Raw genomic sequence first — 25,585 nt, forward strand, 5'->3', positions numbered from 1 at the left:
ATAAACTCTGTATTGCAGTGAGTATAGCAAGGTGCTTGTAGTGCAAGTGCTGATGGATGCGAGGGGTTTGTGATTGCTTTAACTCAACTTTCAACATGGATTGTTAAAAGGATTTTCAGTATAAAGGAGTACTTTGCTTGTTTACGTGTCACGCTAACATTGAATTGTAAAGACTTCAGTACCACGCTGATGTCCAGAAATGTGAGTTGTGTAATGCATTTGCTAACTTTCTGGCTCATTTTTCTTTCTTGACAACAATAATAAAATACAGAAGACAGTCTTAGAGATTTCCATTAGCTTCAAGAATTTACTGGGAGCTGGAGGGAAAGCATTACCGTTGCTTTAAAAATATTTTATGGAACTTGTTAAACACCCTTTTCTCTTAAACTTGTTTGCTTTATAGTAGTCTCCATGGATGTACATTTTCCTATTCAAGTAAATTTGTATTTCGATCACAAACCCAATAAAATTTAAATCTATTACGTTTCCCCCATTCCTCCTCCCCTCACTTTTCATCCTACTCCATTCCCTGCATGTTGCCTTTTTTTTAATTTAGATTTTTTTAATAAATTGGACATGTATTTTTCAATTAACATTTGTTATGTTAGCAGCTCCTGCACTTGCTATTCTGAAAGCTTATTTGTGCCTGGTGGCATTTTCTCACAACATATTTTAGTCTGTGCTCACACTACTGTTGCCAGATCTGGGTATTTACTTGTTACCACTAAGTTCTCATTTTATACTGTGTTGTATTGCAAAATTAGTATGTGATATGGCTTGTTGACTGGAGCAATGTAAAAGCCCCCTTTGCCTCTCAAGTTAGTGAGATGCACAGAAAAATGTAATACCCGTTGTGCTGTGTGAATTGCAAGAATTTAATGAGTAGGCGCTTTTTTTTTTTTTTAGATCCACCACTTGCTATTTTTTTCCCCTTGGTATTTAAAATGGTTAAGTGATCTTTTCTTGTTACGTGTTTCCTCGGCCTTGTGTGTAGCTTGCTAGTGTTTTAGAGCAGCATGTGTCTTGCATAACTTGAGATGTCTGCAATATGGATGTCTACTCATGAATTACATGCCTCTTGTAATCACTGCAAGTCTACAGTGAAGTCTAGAAAATGACTCACTTCATCCTATTGAGAGATTTTAATTAGATAATGAATTCAAATGTTATGTAAATATCTAAAGTTAGACAAAAAGAATCTCACTTTAGGACCTAATGAATTCACGAACACAAATGTTGAACATGAAGATGTTAAGTTTCAGTAGTTCATACATAATATGAATGATAAATGAAAACTATTACTTTAGCAGTTAGGAATTTTCCTTTCAGTCTGGGAACTTTTAGACATTGAGAAACTTTGTTCCTCATTCAAATTCCAGGGGAAAAAAAAAATTAAATCATCCCAAGTGACTCTCAGATTATTTAACAATAAGGTATGAACTCTTCTTGAAAATTTGTCCTTAACCATTATGTAATGTAAGTATTTCTAGTCACTATCAATCATCTTCCATATTTCAGTAACTGTTCCAATGTATGTGATATATATTGCCTATTCATTCATGTGGGCGCTTTCTCAGCATGAGTGAATGCAGCTTCCTCATGTTACAGCTGAATGTGATAAAATAGAGATTTTTCTAAACCTATTTTGAATTATTTTAATGTGCAATTCATTGCTGTAGCAAATCTGAGTGTTATGCACCACTTAAAACCTCACTACTATTCACCCATAAGTCTATTCTGGGATGTAGGTGCTACACAGGCTTGGAGCTCTCTCTGCATCTGAATTTTAGCCTTAGTCACTGAAACTGATTTCCAGCTTGAAGCATCATGTCTAAATTTAAATCATAAATCCTTAAGAGCAGACAAATTGTGGTATTTGTTTCTGGGACGCATCCTCCATGTTTTTAAGCAACGCATAGATCCTAGATAGGTTTGCTGCACAAGAAAGAATTTTGCTCTGAAGAAGAAAAAGTAAAAAGAGGCTGATCAGTGAACAGTTGAGTTTTAGTTAGCCAGCTGGCATACAGACACCTGCAAGATTCACTTGAATGATTTATATTTGTAGTACTCAGCTGAGTTTCACTGATGCAGTGAAATTTACTGTTGTCACTTTTAACATCTATCAATATTTTCTCAGCCTTTTAAGAAAATACTGCTGAAAACTGAGCCTGAGAAACAATTTTGAAATCGATAACTACTCTTTTAAAACCCATTCTAATAAATATGGGTGGGGTGAGAGTCATTTCTAAGCTACATCATTTCTTAAGGTAGCTACAGTACTGTCACCATCCCTTAGTTTGTGGAAATATCTTAGATTTTGAGGTAGGTCTAATAAAGCTTTTAATTCTTCTGGGATTTTTAGATTAAAAACTTCTCTGTGTTTTGCTGTTTCAGTAGTTTTGCCTTGTATTGCCCAATATTTGGGACAAGTAGTATATTAAGTAATACATATTATTTGTATTGCAGCACTTCATGTGGAAAGAACAGTCTTGGAGAGCTGGCCTATATGCCTTGGAGGTCTTGGCCTTGCTCAGTGTAACTGCTGCTGTGTGCCCTTGCTTCCACCTCCTTCCCACCTTGCCTTCTTTCTCAATGTAAAACTGGATTGATCACATACAGAAACTTTTTGTCTATGTTTCTAATACATGAGAAAGTCAGGTTTTGCTGTGTCAGGCAGTAAGCAATGTGAGAAATCATCTCTCTGTGGTTTTGTCCAACACTGAGCAGCTAAAAGTGAAATAGTGGAAGAATTATGAGTGCTGTTCTTGCTTTCAAGCAGCAGTGGAACTATTCCTGCAAGAATATAGTGAGATTGTTTGCAGTCTAATGCATGCTATAGTTCTGATTTAAACAAATTGTGCTGCTTCTGTTTAGCCATTATTGAGTCGTTGATTCCAAGGAAGTAAAAAGAGAAGGTATTTTAAGCCATTTGTACAAATTCATACTTTCCAATGAACCATAGGATTTGGATTTACTTTCCTTAGGAAACTGTAAATTACTGGAAATCCTCTGCTTTTGTATTTTCCCAGTGATAACACTGCATTCTTGTGTAGGTGTTTCAGAGATAATACCGGTCTTCCAGAAGCATAGGTCTAAACTTTAGAGATCCATATTTAAAAAGTAATGTTTAAATATTTCATCAATCTTGTTTGCTAAAAGAATATTGTTCTCACAGTTGTTTCATTACTGTATGGACGCAGTATCACAGTCTTATTTCTGCAGAGTGTGTTTCTCTCCACACACTGGGATACAAGCCTGTAGTTTTAGCAGACGCAATTTATTCAGCAAAATATGCAAGATGGTGCTTCAGCATGGCTTTTTGTGAAGGGAATAGCCCTTCAGTAGTTAATTCTTACCTTAGGTACTGATCTTGAAAGTTAAGTACAAATATTTTCTTATTAGTGTTATTCTTCTGAATACCTGTGCAGTTTGAGATGTGGCCCCTGGTTGAGTGGTCCAGCAACTCAAAAGGTGACCTGCTGTTACTAAAGATCAAAGGAGCTATTTTTAACCGGCGGTGGTGGATCTGAAGAATAATATGCCAGTAATATATATTAGAAGAGTCTTGCTGTGTGTGGCTTTGCCCAGCAAAAAGGAATCCATATGGATAATTCAGAATTTTTAAATGGGGCCTGGCTTGAGCTAAGGGAGGGAAAAATAGGTGTTGTTTTTGTTTTTTAAATATGTTACAGGAAAAAGATGAGCTGTGCTTGTAGCCTGGTGAGTTTATTCCAGAGTGGGATGAAATTTCCAGGTGCTCAGCAGGGCAGGGTTTGTAGATGTTATCAATAGCATCCCCCTTTTATATACTCCATGCCTTTCCTGAAATCCCAAGAGTGGCATGAGGGGATTTTATTCATAGGAAAGTATCTAAAGGGCTGAATTCTGCCTTAAGTTCTGGAGCTTCAGGGCTCTAAGCATTGGTAAGATTACTTACCAATAGTACTAATTACCAATCAGTAGTGATTACTTACCAATAAGTCTTACTCTAGTATAGATGAAGCCAGGTCTCTAGCAACTTTATTGTAAAAGTGCTGATCCTAAGTAAAAGTAACGGCTTTTGTGAAGTGTCCCCAAATCTACCTGTTTGACAACAGCCAATATAGAAACATCTTGGCAGAAGCTGCTGTAGACACGTGGGTTTCTGAGACCGTCCCACTTTGTCTCTGCCAGTGACAGTCGTGTCCATTCTGCACACTGAGCTTGGCTTTGCCAGCAGCTCCCCTTCCCCACCTCCTGCTGCCCTCTCCCCCAGATAACTTTATGCTCATAATACAGATACACAGCACTCTGGTCTGGATTTCATTTCTTCTTCAGCTCCATGTGATCTCGCGCGCATTCCTAACGCGTTACCAGCAGCCCGCGTCTCTGAAAGCGCCGTATCAGCTTTCAGTGGCAAAAGCTCAGAGAGGAAACAGGCGGGTTCCTCCATGTGCAAACAGCTGGGCAGTTGTGGATGGAATTAATTGCTGATATACACTGGCTATGTTTTTCTTCTCCTGTCATTTCCTTTGCAGCTGTGAAAGGCAAGTTTTTTAGGCTTTGAAAATGGCTCAGACCTTCTCAGTGGTAGTGATGCAAAAGTACTGAAATATGTACACTCATTAGGATTTGCATACAAAATAAAACGTATCCTAAGCTGTAACAACCAGCACTGTTTACATCAGTATTCAAATTCTAACCACGCCTCCCAAAAGTAATTTCTGACTTTCATTTTCCAACTTGAAAAAGTCTGTTAGGGAACATTTGGCTTTCTGAAAGCAACAGCAGTATTTTCTGAAAACAGGAGTCTGAGGGTGAGCATTGAAAGTAATGTGTTCTGAAAATTATTGTCTTCCATCTACAGTCTCGGAGCTATTACATCAAATGGACTGATGCTGCTTTAGCCAAATGTGAAACGGTCAAGTTGCTGAAAGTCATGTTCCAGGCCAGCAGTTATGGGAAATTTATCACGGGGCTGGAAAATGCGCATGTTATCAACAGGACTGCATGTCTGCCTCGAGGCTTCACCCAGCTCATAACAATGCAAAAACAAACCACCCATCACAAATCAAAAAATGCTGTCAAAAGTAGATTCTGAGCACTAATGGTGTCAGAAACTGCTGTTTGCTGGGTTTAGTTGTAAAATCAGTGGAAAAACGTGTAGTATCTATTGCTGGAGATAATATTTTGTTAGCTTCCACCCTGTAAGTCCCACAGATTTTTTCCACGTGTTTATTAAGCTCTTCTAAATGCACTTTTGTTTTATGGAATTGTTACACCTCCCATACTAGCAGGTTTATGCTGCCATGCAGTTTATTCAGGGGACCATCCTTAAGCTTCTTTGCCAAAATACTTACCACTATCCTAGGGATTCTACTGATACGCAGTAATTGCATACAGTATATTTATAAACAGTCTAATATGTAGACTGGGTTGTTTATTTAAACAAATGGTAGAGGAAGTTTTTGTTGTTTTAAGACCTGATCCTAATAACTAAATAAATGAAGTTCTACAAATATGCTGAAAATGTCCCCCACCAACTTGTGTCATGCAATTACTTCTACCACAAGATGAGTATTTGAAGGGTCCCACTGAAACCAGGACCATTATTCCATTATTTGTGGTAAGAAATACTATGCAGAGTGAGGAAGGGTTGACAGACCAAGAGCTTAAAAAAAAAATTTAAAAAAAAAAAAAATTAAATTGCACAACTCTTGAAAGGAGCTAGGCTTTCAGTCAGAGCACCCACATCAGCCAAACTCTTCCAGACATCTGTGTGACTGTACTTGCAGCAAATACTAGGGAGTGCATCCTGGTTTTTTAGCCTTTCATGCAAGAGATTTCTGCTGCAAACTTGCATCTGTCATAGCTAATACCGCGCAAGGAGACACCATACCAAGCCTGACTCACATGGCACACAGGAAGTTTAGCTGTAGTAACTAAATTGTAAATCTGCATCAGAGTGTCAAGTATACTCAAACCGTGACTGTTACTTCAGAGAATAGAGCCTTCCTGTTTCAAAGGCTTCTGGTTTTTACAGCTGTACAAAAATTAAGTATTTCATAAGTTGTATGTTACATGTATGTGTATATGTGTGTTCATATTTTGTTTTAAATATACATGTATTATAGGCACACTGTCCTGTATATGTCATGCTAAGTACTTTTTTGGCAGGTAACAGAAGTTATGGAAACAATTAAAATTCCTGTGCAACACTGGATTACTTATTTGTTTGGAAGAGTGGGTGTTGTTTCGGGGGGAGGGGAAAAAAAAAACAGTTCTGTACTTTAAAACCAAAGTGTAAAAGCATTCTGGAGTGTTTTTACCAGAAAGCCTTTTTGTCAGTTTGTGTTTTGACAGAAAGGTCTGAATATCAGGAATACAGTTCTGTGTTTTGTACTCTGATGTGTCTTAATATTTAAGAAATGAGAGCTGCAGTTTATTTTATGGCCAGTAATCAGTGTGTTCATTTCAAGGCACTAAACAATGTAGGAGAACCGCGCTCTTAACTGCCCTGTAGCGCAAGTTATTAAAGTTTAGAAACTGGTTGCTTTCTGCTCTGGCTTCATGTTATTTCCTAATTAACTTTAATCTAGTGCCTGTCTGACTGAGAGATTATAAGTGACAAAAAACCCAACCAGTTTTTAAGAACTTCATATAGTAGCTGGGCAATTTAATTTCATCTAACAGTGAATATCTTGATCCAGAGAGTCTGCAGCTGCATTTTCCTATGGGTTACATGACAGGTTGGTAGAATGATTTGCTTTGCAAACCTGTAAATAAATGAGTTTGTGTTTGTGAATCTTTTAGCTGTGGTTTCTTTCTCCACCCTTTTCTCATGAATAAATATGAAAAATATTTAGGACAAGATTTCTCTCGACTTGCCACTTCTGATGATATCTTTTTCAACTATGGTCTTCATATATATGTACTTCTAAAACAATTTGGAGGTGTGGTGCGATGTGCTTCCTTGGAGGGAGGAACACTGTTAGTAAAGATTACTAATTCTGTGAGAAGAGTCAACCACACAGAATGCTAATATTGTAGCTGGGAGGAGTCCGTGGCTTTGGTGCTTAACTCCCTTGGGTTTTGCCAGACAGTGACTTGGAGCAGAGCAGTGTTTGGTCACCTATGGTGAAACACCGAAAAGATTTTAATCTTCCTGACAACTAGACATCTCAATATATGAATAAGTTCAGTGTCTTAATCAGCCACCTGACTTGCTACATGAAGTAATTACATACAATCAATAAATATTTCAGATTGTTCTGCATATGACTTGCCTTAGTTGACTAATCAAATACACAATTTGGCAGTACTAAAGCTCGAGACATCGTTGCGTGAACTTTGTGTAAGAGTGGGTTCATTCAATAAAAAATAAAAGAAGCATTTAAAGAGCCTTTTATTCCTGTCATAAAGATGCTTTGTGCTATTGCTGTTGTGTATTTGACAGAATGGTTGGGGATGGATGCTGCAGAAAGTTGTCCTGTATTTTGATTGTCTTCTGTTTTAGACTTGCGTGATTTTTATCGGCAATGTCATGACGTGACTGGTGAGTTAAAATTTCTGTGTTTGATGGGGGTTTTCCAGTGTAGTTAGTACCTGTGTAATCCATAAATCAGTTACTCAGGTTGCCTCAGTTGTTCTGTATATTACTTTTTTTTTTGAGGAATATGTGATGTGATTTTCATTCCACTTAAAGAGAACTCCAGCCTTGGTAGGACTGAGAGCAGGCTCAGAGTTTTGAGTATATGCTGGCAGCTAAAGTGAGCACAACCATATCAGGCACAGGGCTGATTCTGCTGTGGTGCAGCACCATGATTTGCTGTACTGGCCTTCAAGGTTTTAATTTTAACTCTATGGAAAAAAAAAAAAAAAGTTTGGGTTTGTTTTTTGTGTTTGGGTTTTTGTTTGGGTGGTTTTGTTTTATTTTTAACAGCTGAGCTACAAATAGGTATGTAATCTTGATTTAATTTGGAAAATACATTTTAACATGTGGCTCTAAAATGCAACATAGCACTAGTCATGAAGTTACAGCAACTGTTGCACTGTAGTTCCCTATCTCAGTTTATTCTATCAAAGTAGTTCAACTTCTGCGAGTATGTGCGCTAATGGACTTTTATCATGTGTGTAAGTAGTAGCACACTAGATACTCGCCTCTGTTAGTCATTGCAGTGGGAGATAATAGAGAAGTCTGTTCTCATTTAGAGCTATAGCAGAATGCATGAAGCAGCCTTCATTAACGTATAATACCATTGAATGTCTTGGATTACATCAGATAGATTTCTTATGATAAACACATGACCAACTATTTTAAAATTGCCTTTGAAATTCAATTTTCTGGTGTCCAAGAAAGAAAAAGGCAAGGCATCCACGTATTTTAAAATGCATAAACTTGAACTGGGGAGAAAAGATGAAGAAAAAGCTTCTAACTTTTAGTAGGTTAATCATGCTTTCAACAGTTTTTTCTTAAATGCAGTTTTGACAGATGCAGTATTAATCTTAAAGTTTTATGAGGGCATGCAGAGCTTAGTCTAGGAGTCTGATATTCAGTTCTGCATTCGGGTTTTTTTTTTTTACATTGTTTCTATATTCTGGCACTCCACTGTTTCCTTGCCTCACTGAGCACTGAAAGGGACATAAATTGACAAAACTAGATTTTTCTGACTGGTGCAGGGGAAGCAGCCTGACAGATAAACTTTAACCTATCATCCTGTCAACAAATTTGCATTGTTATAGAAGTAAGAATTTATATACTGTGGAGTCAAGAATAGTATGCAGGGACAATGCATTAAGATAAAAAAGAAAACGCACGTTTAAAGTTATGTTTTTCAGCCTAAAAATAGGAGCTAAGTATCCCACTATCAGATTTGCTTTTCCATAATTTTGCCATAAGAGAAGTTCTGAATGTTTTTGCTGGACTAAAGTGAGGAAGTTCTGACTGTGACAAAATTTGAACAAATTCATGAGAAACTTACGAAAGAATTTGGCGTATCGCTGTGGTTTTGGGATGGGTAGCCTCTCTTAGCAGTCTATACTGTGTCTTCAGTATGTCACAGTTCAGTTATGCAACCTTGGGAAATTTCTCGCCCACTGAATGCACTCGTCCTTATTAAGGCTAATGGGAGTCACGTGTCCGTGTCAGTGGGAAAGCAGACCCTCACGAATCTTTCTGGTAGATTTGGTGGAAACAGAGCTCACGTTCATTATTGCTGTGTTCTGGGCAGTTGGATGTCTCATTAGTGGGACATTAATGATGTTCACTGCACTTCTTTATTAGATAAGAGGATGTGGCGAAAATATAAAATGACTTCTCGATCTTATATTTTCCTGTAACGTTGGATTAATTTCTGTCTGTTGTGTGCTTTCTCCCATCCCAGTGCTCAAACATTATTACCTGTAACATGGTGGATGTGATGCTGGGGGTGCTTCAGCCCTGCTTTCAGGCTGCTCTGCCCTGAGCTCATGCCGTGGCTCCCCTCTCCCTGGAAACTTCCTATAGCTCAGTAGCAACCATTATATTTTCAGTCCTTCTACAGTTTAAGGCAGGACACAGAGCATAAACATTTGATCAGGTAGGAGCCAAATTTTAGCAGTGGGACTGTCAATGTAGTATCTTTATAGTGATAGCCATCTGTAGAGGGAGTAAACATGATTTTGCATAGATCCGCGGGAAGGGTCTGCAGGCGGGTGATGGGCGAAAGCTGCACCACCGCTTTGCTGAGCAGATGTTCCTGCAAGCCGCCCACTAACAAAAACAAACCCGCCATCTCCCCACCGAGTCATGGGGCGGGCTGGCCCCCTGTGAAGCCGAGCCCTTGGCCAACGTCCTGCGACACACAGTGGGAATTCACTTCCCCTCAGGAAACGCCAGTTTTCAGTGTTTTATCTTGCCGAGCGCAAAGGAACAATAGACTATTAAAGCATTAGAACTACGCCAGCTACGGCTGACCCCGTCCTTGCTTCATTGTGCAGGCGATGCTAAAAGGAGAGGTTGGCCACCCTCGGAGCTCGTTTGGCAGCCTGTGCGCAGGGCCTGGGCTGGTGGTGGGTGGGAGGCGAGAGTGGCCGCAAGAAAGCCTGGAGGGCTTCCTTTTGGGGCTGCCCCCTCTAGGAGGGGCCGAAATAAACTTAGAAATCAAGAGCGTTCTCAAAGTAAAAGTGTTGGTTGGTGGTTTTGTTTGGTTTATTGGGGGTTTTTTGATGTGTGGGGTTTTTGTGTGTTTTTTGTTGGTTTTTTTTTTTTCCTTCCTGGTACAAAATCTGTCTTCGTTCTGCAGCTTTTAAGACAAAATTACTACACTGTTAATTTTTGTCATTGTGGCTGGAAATGGCTGTATTGCAAGGTGAAGTGTCCAATCACAAGCAGAAAGGCTTCTCCAGTTCTACATGGAACAGGACAGGCAGGCTTTCACCTCCCATGCAGACTCCACAAACCTGATTTTTATCTGGAATGTGGCCTTTGGAGCTGTTGTCCTTCCTGAGACTGTGCACATCTGTAAGCAATTACGTAAGTTATGCCATTGATAGCTCAGAAATTAGAATCAAACTTGCTGTACTGGGAATTTGTTGTTTCAGAGAAATAATGTTGTAAAGGAATATTTCAGTCTACAAACAAGGCATGCTCCAGCTATGTGTGCCACTAGTCTTAAAGGTGCACTTTTAAGTTACTTGACTAGAAACACTTTTATTTCAGTACTGGTAGAATACTTACAAGCTGCAGGGGGGATGTGCATTTTGAGGAAGGTCAGATGTGACACAACATTCAGATGTTTGACAGTAGCTCCTCCTTTCTAAAATGAAAACAAGTTTCTTTTAGTCCCTCAGCTTTCACTCACATATACCCTTAACTACCAAAAAAGAAACCAGCCCTCCTGATGACATTTAAGACTGTCTTGGGTAGAGTTTTCTTGCCTCTGTTGCTGGAGGAGGAGCCCATCCAGGATGTGAGTTATTTGTAGATCAGCTGATCTTTCCATGATGAGAAACAAGAAGGTGATTTTTTTTTTTTTTTTTTTTTTCTTCTGGGCTAGTGTACCTGTCACATCCTGAGAATTTTATGTATTTTTTTAAAATGTGCTTTTCTCAAAATATTTAGTAATGAAGAATTGTGGCATTCCTTTTCTGGGTAGCTGTCTACTCATCAAGTAAATATATTCCCCAGTGCCCTGACGGGAAGCCTGCTGGAAGGCTCCCAGTCAGTGCCCTCACTCTGCAGCTCTTGAGTTGCATCTGAGGGTCCAGTAGAGACTTTGCCATCAGTTCAATGGGCAGCAAAATGGGCACTACATGTGGGAAGAAATATTTAAGTTAGGATGTGCACCTCCTTTTTTTTTTTTTTTTTTTTTTTTGTAGTTGAGGAAAAACAAGTGATGGCAGCAGCTGTGCCATGTGAGCGAGTGTGTCATGAGCCTGCTGGGCAAGGCATAGTGAAGGGTATTATTCCGCTGGGAGGTTGGCACTGGCCATGGCCCTCCAGAGTTGCCACAAAGGATTTTCTGTTCAACATCTAACGCAACAAGAACATTCATATGTTTGCAGAGGGTTTCTATGGAAACCGTGTAAACTGTGATGCTAGCAGACAGAGGCAAAGGTTATACTATTGTAAAGGCCCTTTGTGTTCTCTTTAAATGTTTCAGAGCAGCTATATTTCTTAACTGATACTCTGAGCCTATGTAACAGTTTGTTCAGATTTTTGTTGTGGTTTGGGCTTTTTTCTTCTCTTTGGGTTTGTTTTTTTTTTTTTCCTTCAACCAAGCATTGTCATGGTTGTATTGAGGAAGTCAGATGAGCTGAAAGAATAACTTGACTGTCATGATTTGATTTGATTTATCTTTTTGTTAGTGATAATGATGCCATTGGAAATGGAAGAACAGGACAAGGAAGAAAAAATTTCAAGCTATTCTACCCCTACTAGTACTATTCCCAATTCTGTTGAGTGCTTTTATTGCCCAGGTAGAACTAACTTTTTCAGGTCATCTTTCACTGGCACTTGGGGAATTTTGAATGCTCATCTTCTCTCAGAATTATGAACCTATGCTATTTGTAAGTACCAGTCTTATCACTATCTAGCCTTTAGTATGCTTTGACAGTTCATACTGTCTTTAAATTTGTACTACAAATTTAGATTTCCAAACATATATATTGCTTTGTTTGTTCATGTTTCAGGAAGTACTACCACCATGGGCACAGACACTATTTTTAGTTCTTCTATATGTTTATCCAAGTTCCTCTTTGACTGTTCATGTTTGCAAAATTGTGTTTATTCAGAAGTTCAGCTTAATTATCATGGGACGATTTTTTAAATGACCGAACTCAGTTCTGTGCTCATGTCTGGCCTTATGCTTCGTGTTAGCAAGAGGTCTGGGTACATGCTTGTTGTTCACTTGTTGCTCTATGAAAACGAGATCTTACCTGATCGCACTGTGCATGTATTCACTCCTGCTGCTTAACTTTTGAACCTATTTGTTATTTTAAGCCAAACATGGTACAAAGGTAAAAAAGAATTCTTACACATTGCAAAAGTTGATATCTGGTTAGAAGAGAAAGATGTAGTATTTTGATGTTGAGGATGAACAGATGTAGAAGTTGCTCTTTCCATCTGATCATCGGGCAATAACTTAAAAAGTCCAGTATAAGTGTGCATTAACTGAACTTATGATCAAGTTTGCAGAACTGAGAGACAATTTAAATTCTCAGTTTTGAAGTGTTTTATACTTTGCTGCAAAAAGTACAAAAACCTCTTGGATGTATAAGATGTTCCCATCTAACATAGACAAGTAACTTGGAGACATTGTGTTTCCAAACAACGTAGTTTTGAAAGCATTCACAGTTGTGTTGTCACAATACATGAAGCAGCCTTAGTAATTACTTTTTGTGTATGTCCCATGCAAAGATGAAACAGCTGACTTGTAGTATTTACTGCTGTGGGCAGTATTTTCTAATATGGAATGAAAAGGTGAAATGCACAGTTAGCTCTGGATAGCTGTTGAGTTACTTTGGGACAGCTTGGCATGCCCATAACCTGCTGCACCATGCCAGGAGGGGCCAGGAAGGGATGGATTTGTTTATTTACTTATCTATCTTTCTCTCTCTCATGTTTTGTTATTTAGATATCAGATGTATAATCATTAAAAGTTTTGTATCCAGCGCCTCATTAATGTGTCAGTTAAAAATAGCTTAAAAAAAATAAACCAGTTGGAATATCTCCATCCATTTCAGTCTTTTAGAAACCACTAGTATTCTAGTCCAATATCACCTGATTACAAACACTTTGAACATAACATGAAAATGAACACAGCCAAAACAAAAACCTGTCTTCACATTTCATATAGCGTAATTTGTATAATTGCACTCGGTGAGGGACAGGGGTTGTGCACCAGGTAGGAGTGTTTTTCATTATGAATTCCAACTTTCTGAATTTGAAGCCAGAAGTCTCAAGAAAAAGTCTGTTCACATAGCACAAAACTTTGCATGCTTTTCATCACTTCTTTCTGACTGCTTTGCAGTACAAACTCTGATCAGTTTGGTAATTTATCACAAAGAGAGAACATAATAGTGATGAGGCAAGCAGAAATCAAAATCCCATAGCAATTTGCCAGAGAATTAAAAAGAACAAAACAAAAAACCCACAGCAACCCACAAATGGCATCTTAAATGCTTGTTCCAATGTGTACTAGAAGCATCATTCAATAATTAAGATAAAAGAATAGAAATCCAGCTATCTCCCTGCCCAAAATAATGCAATAAATTAGCGAGTTAGAATAATGCATCTTAAAAACCCAAAATTAATAAAAAAACCTATCTAAATACTGCCCAACTCTGAAAGCAGCATCCACTGCTACCCTTCCAGAAACCTTCGAGACCAGATTCGTCCCGCAGATTCCTTTTTTCATTTTTGGATTAGAGAAATGACTTCCAAAAAAGATGCTGTTTATCCGCATCCCCACTGTGGCTAATGCAGAGCTCTGCCTGCCCTGGGTCAGTGTTGTCCTCCACAGCGTTCCAGCACGTCTGTGGGAGCTGTCATGAAAGAGCCTTTGGCAGGCGTCTAATCACCTGTTATTCAGCACTTTATTAATAAAGTTTTGTGGTATTTTTTGGCGTGTTCTTACATTAATACAGAGAACTTTAATTCCTTGAACAGTGTTAGGTTTTTACAGATGTTTCAAAAAAAAACACCACCCACCACATAAGTGAACAAGATAACTGAAAGCCATAAAAAAGGTGTGATTTACTTTCATTCCTCAAGCAGATGTAATCTATATAGCCTCAGGCATTTATTTTTTTTGCAACATCAGTGATTTTCTTACGGTATAAACTGAAATACCATGTTTACCTAGGATGATTTCCATGAGTTATTCAAATATTCAAAAATAATCATCAGCAAAGCTTAGAACACAATGTCATTTTTACAGCAGTGGTTAATTGATTTTTTAAAAAATTGGTTGCTTTTGATTCATAATGATATAATTGAGAGAAAAATTTGCCCCCACATCTCTGCACTCAGACTCTGAACTCCAGCCCATGGCTAATGTGTCTGATACTTGCATTCAGTATAAACATAAGCAGGTTTAATTGCAAACAGGCGAATACCACTTTTAGGCCAGGTTTACAAATGAGCTTTGGAAATTCAAATACAACTTGTATGTTATTTTATGAATTTTTGTCATAATACATTCTACTGAAACTTTTATCTAAGAGACAGATCCATTTAATATATTTATTGGCTTCAGAATATTCTTGAAACTACAAACAAAAAAGCTCTAGAAGCCAAAACTTCAGGAATTGTTTGGGGAAGGACTTGAAGGAGAGTCTTTCATGCTGCATGTGTGACTGATCAAAGGCTGTATATGCCTTCAAAATTATAACCAAGGTCTTCACAACTGGACTTCTAAGTCACTGGTGCTGCAATTTGTTCGAATGCCTGGTTTGTTTCTCCTAAGACAAACCATCGAGAAGCTTTTATTCACTTGCTTAACTATAAGGGTCTGAAGATGTCTGTGGTGGATGGCGTTTGTTTGTGCCACCTTGGCTGCTAGGAAATTTTGTACCTGGTACGTTGGGCACACTCCTCTTTAGACATGAAATTATTCATGTTCCATGCAACTGCTTAGGACAAAAGAGAGGATGGTTTAAATCGCAGTGTTCAATGACAGGCTGGTTTTGCATTCTACAAATGACCATTGCAGATGTTCGCAAGTCCCCAGGATTTTAGAAGCATTTAGAAATGCGTCCATGCTCTGTAATACTGTAGTAGTCTGATGTGGAATGGTTTTTATCCAGACTTTCAGTGCTTATGAATGATGATGGAGAAGGAGAATTATAGGCTAAATGTAGGTAATTGCTTGCTTACACTGAAAAAAACCCCACCAAACCTAATTATGAAATGCTTATATATTCTGTTTTTGACTTTTAAAAAAACTAATCTTTCTACTGTGATTAATGCTGACTCGCCATACCCCTCACTGTGTGTCCTACTAAAATTTTTGTTATCAAATCTTCAGCACTCGTTCAGGGATATGCTAACTTTTCTGTTCAGTGCTGTGGCAAAGTCCAAAATGACCCCCTGACTTCAGACTGGCTTGCTTGAAATTCAGTGGAGTAATTTTCCATTCCTGAAGGTGCAGAAGACCTTTGCCTCTCTAAATTCGATTTTCTTTTCTAGTACCATGAGCAAAGGGTGGCAGAGACAAGAAGCAGGTCAAATGCAAGTCAAGACAGTTGAGACTAATGTACATATTTATATAGGTTAAACTTTGACTGCAAATGAAACTTTCTGTATTTGCTAGTTAGGTGGTTGGTTGAGGTTTTTTAATTATTTTAAAGCAAGATGAAAACAATATTAGCAGTGTGGGCAAATACAGAAGAAGTGTTGCTGCACCACTGTAAATCCTAGAGATTTCCCTGGGAAGGATAATTAAAGCAACATGCTTTGAACACAGCTAATTAAGTAGCTTCCTTTTAAACTTTCAAGAGGGAAGGCCTGGCTGCCCCCTGAACTTCCGTGTGGGCCTTCTCTACTCCATACTTTCCCCTGCCTTCCCACCCTAAATGATTTTTAACCCCAGTCTCTTTGTGTATCCAGTTTAGACCCTATCTTCACGGAGGGGTGTGCTGGCACAGCTAGGGGATGGCATTTTGAGAGGTGGGGAGATGGAACATGTGAGTTGGAGGGGCAGGATCACTTCAAGCCAGCCAGGAAAACATGAAAAGCTGTAGCATAAGGTATGCTTAACTTAAGTCCTCTAAAGATGATAATTTTGTATGTATTAGGCACATGACCGTAACCTCAATCAAATTCTGCATGTTTGTTAATTTTTTTCATGTTATGTCTTAACATACATTAATGCTTATGTTTGCAAATGGACAAAAGAGGGGAAAAATTGTCCCGTATGTTAGGGCAAAACTAATGACAGTAATGGAGAAAAAAGCAAGATCTTTGAAGACTGAATGAGGTGAGAAACAACACTGTCAGCGTAATTTAGGAATAGTGATTTACAGGTTTTTGTACTCTGTGCCATCCCATGGCTGATACAAGTCCTACCAACAGAGCCTTACCTCTACACCTCAATTTGTAGCTTGTTTTTTTTGAGCATTTACTGGAGTAAATGTGTAGCTTTTTTCTCAAGATGCCTAGGTTTTTTCATGCTTCTCATGGCCAGTCAATGGCAATGTGCCTGCTGCACAGTCAGGCCTGGGCTTGACTGGCATTTGTTTGTCTCAAGCTTTCATCGATCCCTAAAATTATTGTTTTTAAATTACAATTAAAAACGTTAAGACAACCATAACATTCCCACTATGACTATTCTTTATATGTGAAATGAATATATGCAACTGTGTTCTTTTATTTAAAACATTCTTAGTTTTTAAATATAACTACCATAAGTCAGCTTTTTTGAAATGCTCTAGTTTTCTGTTTAATGTGATAATGTATATATAGGTCAGTAAAATGTTAAAATTCATTTTTGAGAAGCTAGCCAATTTATTTTGACATGGTCAAGCTGATAGTGGTGTATTAATGTGACTTGTGTAATTGCTCCTTATTTAAAATTTATAGTAGAGTGATTCAGAGATCCCAAGATGAACTGGGGAGAATCATGCAGGGTGTGGTGCATAATATAAATAAAGATACAATTTGTCCTGAAGACTTTATGATCGAAGACCTGGCCCAATTTCATCTTTTCTTCAAGTCTCCAGTTACAGATGTCCCCACTGAGATTAGCTGTTGGCCGGGTTTCCCATTCCTTGCTTACGAGTTACAGAGGGTGTTGAGCTGCAATTCTGTATGGTCAGTACGTGGCAGTGGTCTTAAATGGGGTCTACACTGTTGATGGTGGTAAAGGTCAGGAATTGATGTGAAGAGGAGGAACTCCAGGGGTTTGCACTATAAAAAGGTTTGGCTGCGTGCTGCCATACACAGGATCAGTTGTCCGTGTAAACATTTGTAAAATCCAGCAGTTGCCTCGTGTCGATCATCTGGGTTGCCCACCATCGCAGCCTCTGACCCTCCAGCAAAACCCAGGAGGCAGCTGCTTTGGCCATGACATTTCTCAGGATAATCAAACTGCTGTAAATCAAGAAGGCTTTTGATGTGTCCTGGGATCAATAAGAGTTTTCCCTGCTATGTAATGTCACATATTGTACCAGTGACCAAGGAGGGCTCTTGCAGATTGCTCGGAGTAGCCCTCATTACTCCAGATGGTGCTTTCCAGGTTGGTATAAATCAATGGGATTTAAAAAACTTATGTAAACAACAGACTTGGTTCTTCTACTGCATAACTCTGTGTAGATCTGTGTAAAGAGTGAAAATCTTTCCCCCTGAATCAGTGTTGTTCAGAGGCAGCTGAAGAAAAAAGTCACCAGAGGAAGTTGGAGGCTTTGTATTGCAAGAGGGAGAGGAAGAGTGTTGTATAATGTGAAAGGTTTTGACTGCAATCGGCTTTTCCAGTTATATGTTTTTTCATGGATAAGTTCTTAGTTTATATTGTGGAGGAACCTAGATTTCATCTTTTTCAAAGGATTGAGTGAGATTTTTCAGCCATTACTTGTCTATGTGTGGGGGGTTATGCGTTTGCGTACTTTTGCAGCTTAATACGGATAAGTACTAACAGAATGTAATCTTTTAATTTGGCTTTCTGTTGTCTACTGACTCGTGAAATATTTTTAGGTAACTTAGCCACAAGTGATTATGTAGATAAGTGGAGATAAGTCTTTAAAAAAAAAAAAAAGAAAGAAAAAAAAAGAAAAAAAAAAAAGGTTTTATTGTCTTAAAGTTGTAATATTTTGGAAAATACAACCTTATTTTTTCATTGCCTAGGTCCCAGTTACCTCTCAAGCTAGGTGAATTCAAAATACTGTCCTTTTCTTTTTCCTCTCATGTATAATCTACTCTGCCCCTTTGTAGCATGAATATGAGCAGGGTCGTGAGAACCGAAAGATGAAGGTGCTTTGGTGCTGCAGCATTTGCGTTTCACCAGAATCCTTAAAACCAAAAGTGAAAAGCAGTTATTCCTATTGAAAACTGATATTTATGTCTTCTGTCTTCATTTCTGGGCTTATAATAAAACTGAAATAGGTATTTGGGGTTAAAGCTCCCTGATGTTTATTTTGAAGAGTTCCCTGACTTTAGTAAGGTCAAATAATATGATTTTTGCTCTCCAAGTGTAGTTTACTTGTATTCCTTGTTGATACTAACTCTGCAAGGTATCAGTTAGTGTAGGAAATGGATAAATGCAAGATATTATTTTCCATTAAGTGCTGAGACCACTGATGGATTCTTTGAAATATATAAGTATTTGTTAATAACATTTATTACTTTTGTTCCAGGCATCCAAATGGGTTTGGCATGGGTGGGTAAATACTGTCATCTGTAAAAAAGGGGCAAGAAAACGGGGTCAGCAAGAGCAGAAATGCACTGCCAGTCTGGGAGAGACCATCAGGGCCGTGCTGACCCATGAGCCAGTTCTCCCAAGCGGGCTGTGCTGCTGGCAGCTGCTTAGGAGTGCCCAGACCTTCCTGTGGTTCTACGGCCTGCTGGCATGCTGGAGTTATACACGTTCATGTGCTTTCATCAGCTAGAACTACTGTTTAGGGATGATTGTAATAGGTATGTTCTTAATACACTTCTAAAAGTGATTAAATTTGAATGCATAATTTATTTTCTATACTTAAGTGCACCTCCAGCAAGTTTGCTAACAACACCAAGCTGTGTGGTGCGGTCAACACAATGGAGGGAAAGGATGTGCTATCCAGAGGGACCTGGACAGGCTGGAGAGGTGGGCCTGTGCAAACCTCATAAAGTTCAGCAAGGGGAAGTGCAAGGTCCTGCACATGTGTGGGGACAATCTCAAGCACAAATACAGGCTGGGCGATGAGTGGATTGAGAGCAGTCCTGAAGAGGAGGACTTGGGGATATTGGTTGATGAGAAGTTCAACATGACCCAGCAATGTGTGCTCACAGCCCAGAAAGCCAACAGTATCCTGGGCTGCATCAAGGTCAAGGGGGGGGATTCTTCCCCTCTACTCTGCTCTCATGAGACCCCACCTGCAGTGCTGTGTCCAGCTCTGGGGCCCCCAACATATGGACATGGACCTTCTTGAACAGGTCCGGAGGAGGCTACAAAGATGCTCAGGGGCTGGAGCCCCTCCCCTGTGAGGACAGGCTGAGAGAGTTGGGGTTGTTCAGCCTGGAGAAGAGAAGGCTCCAGGGAGACCTTATAGTGGCCTTCCAGTACCTAAAGGGGCTACAGGAAAGTTGAGCAGAGACATTTTACAAGGGCATGTAGTGATAGGATAATGTGGTGGTAGGGTGATGATGCCTTTGAACTGAAAGAGGGTAGATTTATATTAGACCTAAGGAAGAAATTCTCCATTATGAGGGTGGTGAGACACTGAAACAGGTTGCCCAGAGAGGTTGTGACTGCCCCCTGTCAGGAATTATCCAGGTCCAGGTTGGACGGGGCTTTGACCAACCTGGTCTAGTGGAAGGTGTTCTTCCACGTCAGGGGTGTTGGAACTACATGATCTTTAAGGTCCCTTCCAACCCAAACCATTCTATGATTCTATGTCTTAGCTTCAAGGTGGCATTGGGAAAGAGCCAGGGCTTTTATCTTCAGTTGGATTTGCTGAAAGAAAGCACTTCCAGAGGAGACTTGAAAGGCTGTGGATGTTGTTTACCTTGACTTTAGTAAGGCATTTGGCACTGTTTCCCACAGCATTCTCCTGGTGAAACTGGCTGCTTGTGGCTTGGATGGGCACACGCTTCACTGGGTAAAAACCTGGCTGGATGGCCGGGCCCAAAGAGTTGTGGTGAACAAAGTTAAATCCAGCTGGGGGCCGGTCACGAGTGGTGTCCCCCAGGGCTCAGTTTTGGGGCCACTCCTGTTTAACATCTTTACTGATGATCTAGACGAGGGGATCGAGGGCACCCTCAGTCAGTTTGCAGGTGACACCCAGTTGGGTGGGAGTGTTGATCTGCTCGAGGGTGGGGAGGCTCTGCAGAGAGACCTGGACAGGCTGGAGCCATGGGCTGAGCCCAACTGGAGGAGTTTCAATAAGGGCAAATGCCGGGGGCTGCCCTTGGGCCACAACAACCCCCAGCAGCGCTACAGGCTTGGGGAGGAGTGGCTGGAGAGCTGCCAGTCAGAGAGGGACCTGGGGGGTGATTGACAGCCGGCTGAACAGGAGCCAGCAGTGTGCCCAGGGGGCCAAGAAGGCCAATGGCATCCTGGCTTGTGTCAGCAATAGCGTGGCCAGCAGGGACAGGGAAGGGATCTCACCCCTGTACTCGGCACTGGTGAGGCCGCCCCTCGATTCTTGTGTTCAGTTTTGGGCCCCTCACTACAAAAAGGCCATTGAATGACTCGAGCGTGTCCAGAGAAGGGCAACGGAGCTGGTGCAGGGTCTGGAGCACAGGTCGTACGGGGAGCGGCTGAGGGAACTGGGGGGGTTTAGTCTGGAGAAGAGGAGGCTGAGGGGAGACCTCATCGCCCTCTACAGCTCCCTGAAAGGAGGGTGCAGAGACCTGGGGATGAGCCTCTTTAATGAAGTAAGAAATGTTAGGACAAGAGGGAATGGCCTCAAGTTGCACCAGGGAAGGTTTAGACTGGATATCAGGAAGCATTTCTTTACAGAAGGGGTTGTTGGGCGTTGGAATGGGCTGCCCAGGGAGGTGGTGGAGTCCCCACCCCTGGGGGTGTTTAAGAGTAGAGTCAACATCGTGCTTAGGGATCTGGTGTAGTTGGGAACTGTCAATGTTAGGTTAATGGTTGGACTGGATGATCTTCAAGATTTTTTCCAACCGAGAACAATTCTGTAATTCTGTGAATTCTTGTGGGACAAGCACTCCTGCTGCCTGTGAGTTGGCTGAGGGTGCTCACCAGCAAATGCTGCAGCTGAAGCAATAGCACTGCTGCTGTCATAGTGCTGCTTGGCTCCTCTGCCAGAGATCTTCTGCATTCAGATACCTACCTCTCCTTTGTAGAAATCCTAAATACTGTAAAGGAATAGAGCTTCAGAAAGCTTGCAACTTGAAAATCTGCAGCAATTCATGCTGCTGTGGTCCTTACCAAATCCTCTGAAGCAGCAGAGGTGAGAGGAGGTTTTCTGTGAGGCAGACAAATTTTTACCCTGGAGCAAAGTGGAAATGAGCAGGAAAATGCTAAAGGGGGAGAAGTAACTTCATTTCTGTCACTGTTTTTCAGTGCATCTGTGCTTTGTGAGAGCAGCTCTTTGCATATGCCATAGGGAGGAGGTTTTCTTTTCCCTGTTAGCTCCTCTATGTCTCCTTAGCTTTCTGCTACAGTGAGGACATTTTTCCCTGACAGCAGTCTTGCCTTTGGATAGAAGCAGGTTATTTAAGCTCAGTGTTCAGATATTTTCAAGTTATCTCATATTCTGTGCATGAAATCTTAATGCTTCTATAGAAAAGGAGCTTAAACCAAGAGAAACTTACATTCTCATCATAGAGCTCATTTTTACTGTGGTTTTTCACAAACTTCAGTATAACATAGAAGATGAAAGAAAAACAGAGGAAAAGTGAGTGTGAGGTAGGACTCATACACTTTTCCAGTCTAGTGAGTACAGAAACTTTTTACAGTTCAACAAAGAATTTTATTTATTAGTTTCTGGTGTTTTTACTCAATTTAATGAGGTGGGGGTTTTTTTAATTTGCCTTAGAAAAGTCCTCCAGAGACTGCACATCACTTTATAGGACCAGTCACCCTGTGTACCTGAGCGTAGGTGACAACCATCAGCACTCCAAAACATACCAAGCACTGCAGCTTAGTATTGTTTCAAAATATATGCATAAGCTTACATATGCAAATAAAGCTTATACTTGAGCAAAATAGAACTTTAGCTTTAAAACTATTTCTGGTAAATTGCAGTGAACCAGGTAGCTGTTAAAAATAACAAATAAATAAAAGGATGAAATATTACTACCAAAATTTTATTTTAAAGGAACAAGTTTAGGGAAAGGGAAAAAACAAACCAGTGTGTGATATCTGTGGGTAACTGACCTTATCTTAAAGCAAGGTTTTATTGACACAATCTATTGTGTCTCTTTAAAGTTACAAATTAATAGTTCATAACTGCTTGTATTGTACTGTTACAGATAACTGGTGTGGCAAACTGTCCCGTGGTAGAAGAGAATTTATAGGGAAGAATCAACATGTGACATGAATCCCCCTTCGTCACTCTGGTGTTTCAGTGCTTTCTCATGGTGCAACTGCCCCTTCCTGATGCAGTGCAGGAGTACCTGTGTGCATCATTTCAACAACAAATTCTGAATTCCTCCTCTCTTATTTCGCTATAACCAGTTGCTTGTGTGACTGGGTTTGTTCTGACTTGAATGTTTTCGTAAAGAAGAGTTTAATCTCAGAATGTTACTGTTTATTGCACAACTTTAACAGTATGCTAGTAAAACAAGAAAACATTTTAGGGAGTGAAGCAAGGAAGTCTCTGTGCTGCTCACTGCTCAGGGGTCACACAATACAGCAGTGGAAACAGCCCAGTTATGTACAGCCTTTCCTCAGCACAGTAGGTTCAATACTAGGCATGATGGACCTTGGATCTGAAGTTCTAGAGGTTGGCCTTTTGGGACTGGTTTTGTCTTTTATCATGCTGTCACCCAGAAAATGGTAACTGGATAACTCGCTCAATCAAGGGTTCTCTCCATCATTAAAAACTGTCACACAGCAGTGAAGGATTAACAAAATGTGAATGACTGAAGTAGCTCGAGTCTGCAGGGTTAGGCATACAAGTTCATTTATGAGACTTAACACATGCAAATAGCATTTATGGCCATGTGGTAGAGCATATTGGATGCATCAAACCATCATTCTAGGCTTGGGGTTTTTTTCCCTCACTGCTTGTGCTGCAGAATGTTGGCAGGCTGGCCTGCAAATGTGGAGATGCAGACTGCACCTGCTACAGTCTTGGTGCATTATAAGGAGCCTTCCTTAACAGAGAAAAAACATCACATATTCATTTAAAGTTAAAGGTATAGCTCTCATATTCTGGGTGGCTGTCAGCAACCCACTACGTTATCTGACTTTTTGACAGTGAAGAGTAGCTGGCTTGGTTCCAGTTTGCACTGAGTAAAATGTGAGTTGCACAATTTGAATATTTATGTTGACTTTAATATTGCACTATATAACTGGGCAAAAATGATGCTTTAGATTTAACACAGAAACACAAAAACAAGGTTCAGATACACTTAAGTTCTTATTTCTTGGCAAAAATCTATACTGCTGCCACACAGTCTCTTTAATGGGGTGTGTGAAAGGAGATGATGATTATTTTATTAGCTTACTCTGTTTAAAAGCATAAGGACTTAAATACACAGCGCTGGATTAGAATGTTTGGTTTGTAACCAGTTTGGGCTGTAGTGTGACAAATTGTTTATGGCTGCATTGCTACTAGAAGAAGTGGTATTAGACACCCCTGTATCATCACCATCTCTGTTTCAGAACAAACAATTGTGTATTTATACAGTTAGCTGTCTGGGGGAGCTGATACAGCTGAGAATAAATCCATTTACAAACCCCCAAAGTTAAAAAAAAACTAAACCACAACCTACCCAAAACCAACCAACACCAAAAAATAAACGAACACCCCTCCTCACACACCCAAACACCCCCCCCCCCCCCCCCAAACACACAAACCCCCCCAAAAGCCTCAAACCTTAAACTCAGCCAAAGGGTCATTTCTCCTACCCATTCTACTGTCTGATCTTACAAACACCTGCTGGCATGAATCTGAAGAGGTGATACAGAGGGAAAGATTGAATGTCTGAGAGGGTTGGGAGAAGGCATGACTACTTTATTTTTTTTAATGCAAATTACTACCTTGTGTCAGTTTAAGGGTGTAGTTTGACAGTTTGCCTTGAGTGCTAGTGTACAGAATTAGTAAAATCAGTTAATATGATTTCGAGCAAATGCTACCTGGCTAGTGTAGCAGATTGCTTCAAATTGCATTTAGAATATGCTAGCGTCTGAACATATATCTTACTCATCAGTGTGTAAGGCAAGACTCATAAATGAAACCCAAGCCCATTGTAACGTTGGGTTTTTGGTTTTTTTTTTTTTTTTTTTTTGTTGTTGTTGTTGTTGTTTTGTTTTTTTTAAAAAAAAAAAAAACAAAAAACTGTCATTGCACTGTCAGATCTTTATGGTATTTGATGTCCTGATCAGGAGAATAAAATATGAATTTACTTTGAGGTGTTTATGAAAATAATTTGTTTGCCCTAGAACAGATATGATTACTCAATTATATGTCATTACTAAAATTTATACAAGGGAGGATGAACAATTAACTTTTCAATGCCAGAAGATAGTGATGGTGACCCTTGTTTCAGTCCATATTCTCCTACATGTTTTCCTGTCCCTCTTAACCATGCCCTCATATTCTTTAAGCATAGCTGACAGCCTTGGCTAAAGCCAAGTCTTTGATTCAGACTGGAACCTGCCTGTTTCATAGGGAGGCTGGAAGAGACACCCAGTTTGCTTCCAACAAGTCTCCTGGCAGACATGATGCTGGAAGGGGGGAGAAAGAGCAGACTGTTCCTTAAAAACAAGCAGGCGAGAAATGGCAAGAGCAGAATAACACAACGTGCTACTTAAAAAAGAAATGCTCAGATGTGGTATAGTCTAGCTTGAGTGTTCAGACCTGAAATCAGTTGTACTGGTTAATGATGCAGTGCTCACACAGCTGGTTTGCAGTGCTGGAAACTCTCAAATAGATGGATTGTACTGCATAGAGAAAATAGGGATGTCTGAAGCCAGCCATAAAAAATCAGCATAAAAGGTAGGTTAATGATTTGTTGCTAGGTGATCTAATTACTTGAACCCTTTTCTGTTGCTCTGTCTTTCTCTTATGGTGGTATTTATTTTTATATACATTCTGTACATTCTGAATTATGTAAATATATCAAGTCAGTACTTTCTGAGGTGTTCTTTGGCAAGATAAATTTTCATTGCGTTTGGTCTCTTGTTTTTTTTTTTTCCTTCAGTACTCCTTGTTTCTCTGACCTCATTATTTTTTTGAGCTGCTTTTGATTTGACATTGAAAACAGTTATTCCAACAAAAGCAGCACAGCATG

General features: G+C 39.8%; 1 protein-coding gene across 8 annotated transcripts in view; it reads left to right on the plus strand.

Annotated features, from left to right (window-relative positions):
• Window positions 1-25,585, plus strand: part of ADD3 (adducin 3) — a 103,826-nt gene that overhangs the window by 45,656 nt on the left and 32,585 nt on the right. The window contains exon 1 of one of the 8 annotated variants that reach the window (XM_074907698.1): window positions 7,515-7,534. The exons of 6 other annotated variants lie outside the window; for them this stretch is intronic. The gene's annotated coding sequence lies outside the window, so the exon portion shown is untranslated. Of the gene's footprint in view, window positions 1-7,514; window positions 7,535-25,001; window positions 25,291-25,585 lie in introns of those variants that run through there. One more of the 8 variants, XM_074907695.1, reaches the window with a different exon arrangement.

This window comes from Athene noctua, chromosome 5, assembly GCF_965140245.1.
Source record: "Athene noctua chromosome 5, bAthNoc1.hap1.1, whole genome shotgun sequence".
NCBI classification, from domain to species: Eukaryota; Metazoa; Chordata; class Aves; order Strigiformes; family Strigidae; genus Athene; species Athene noctua.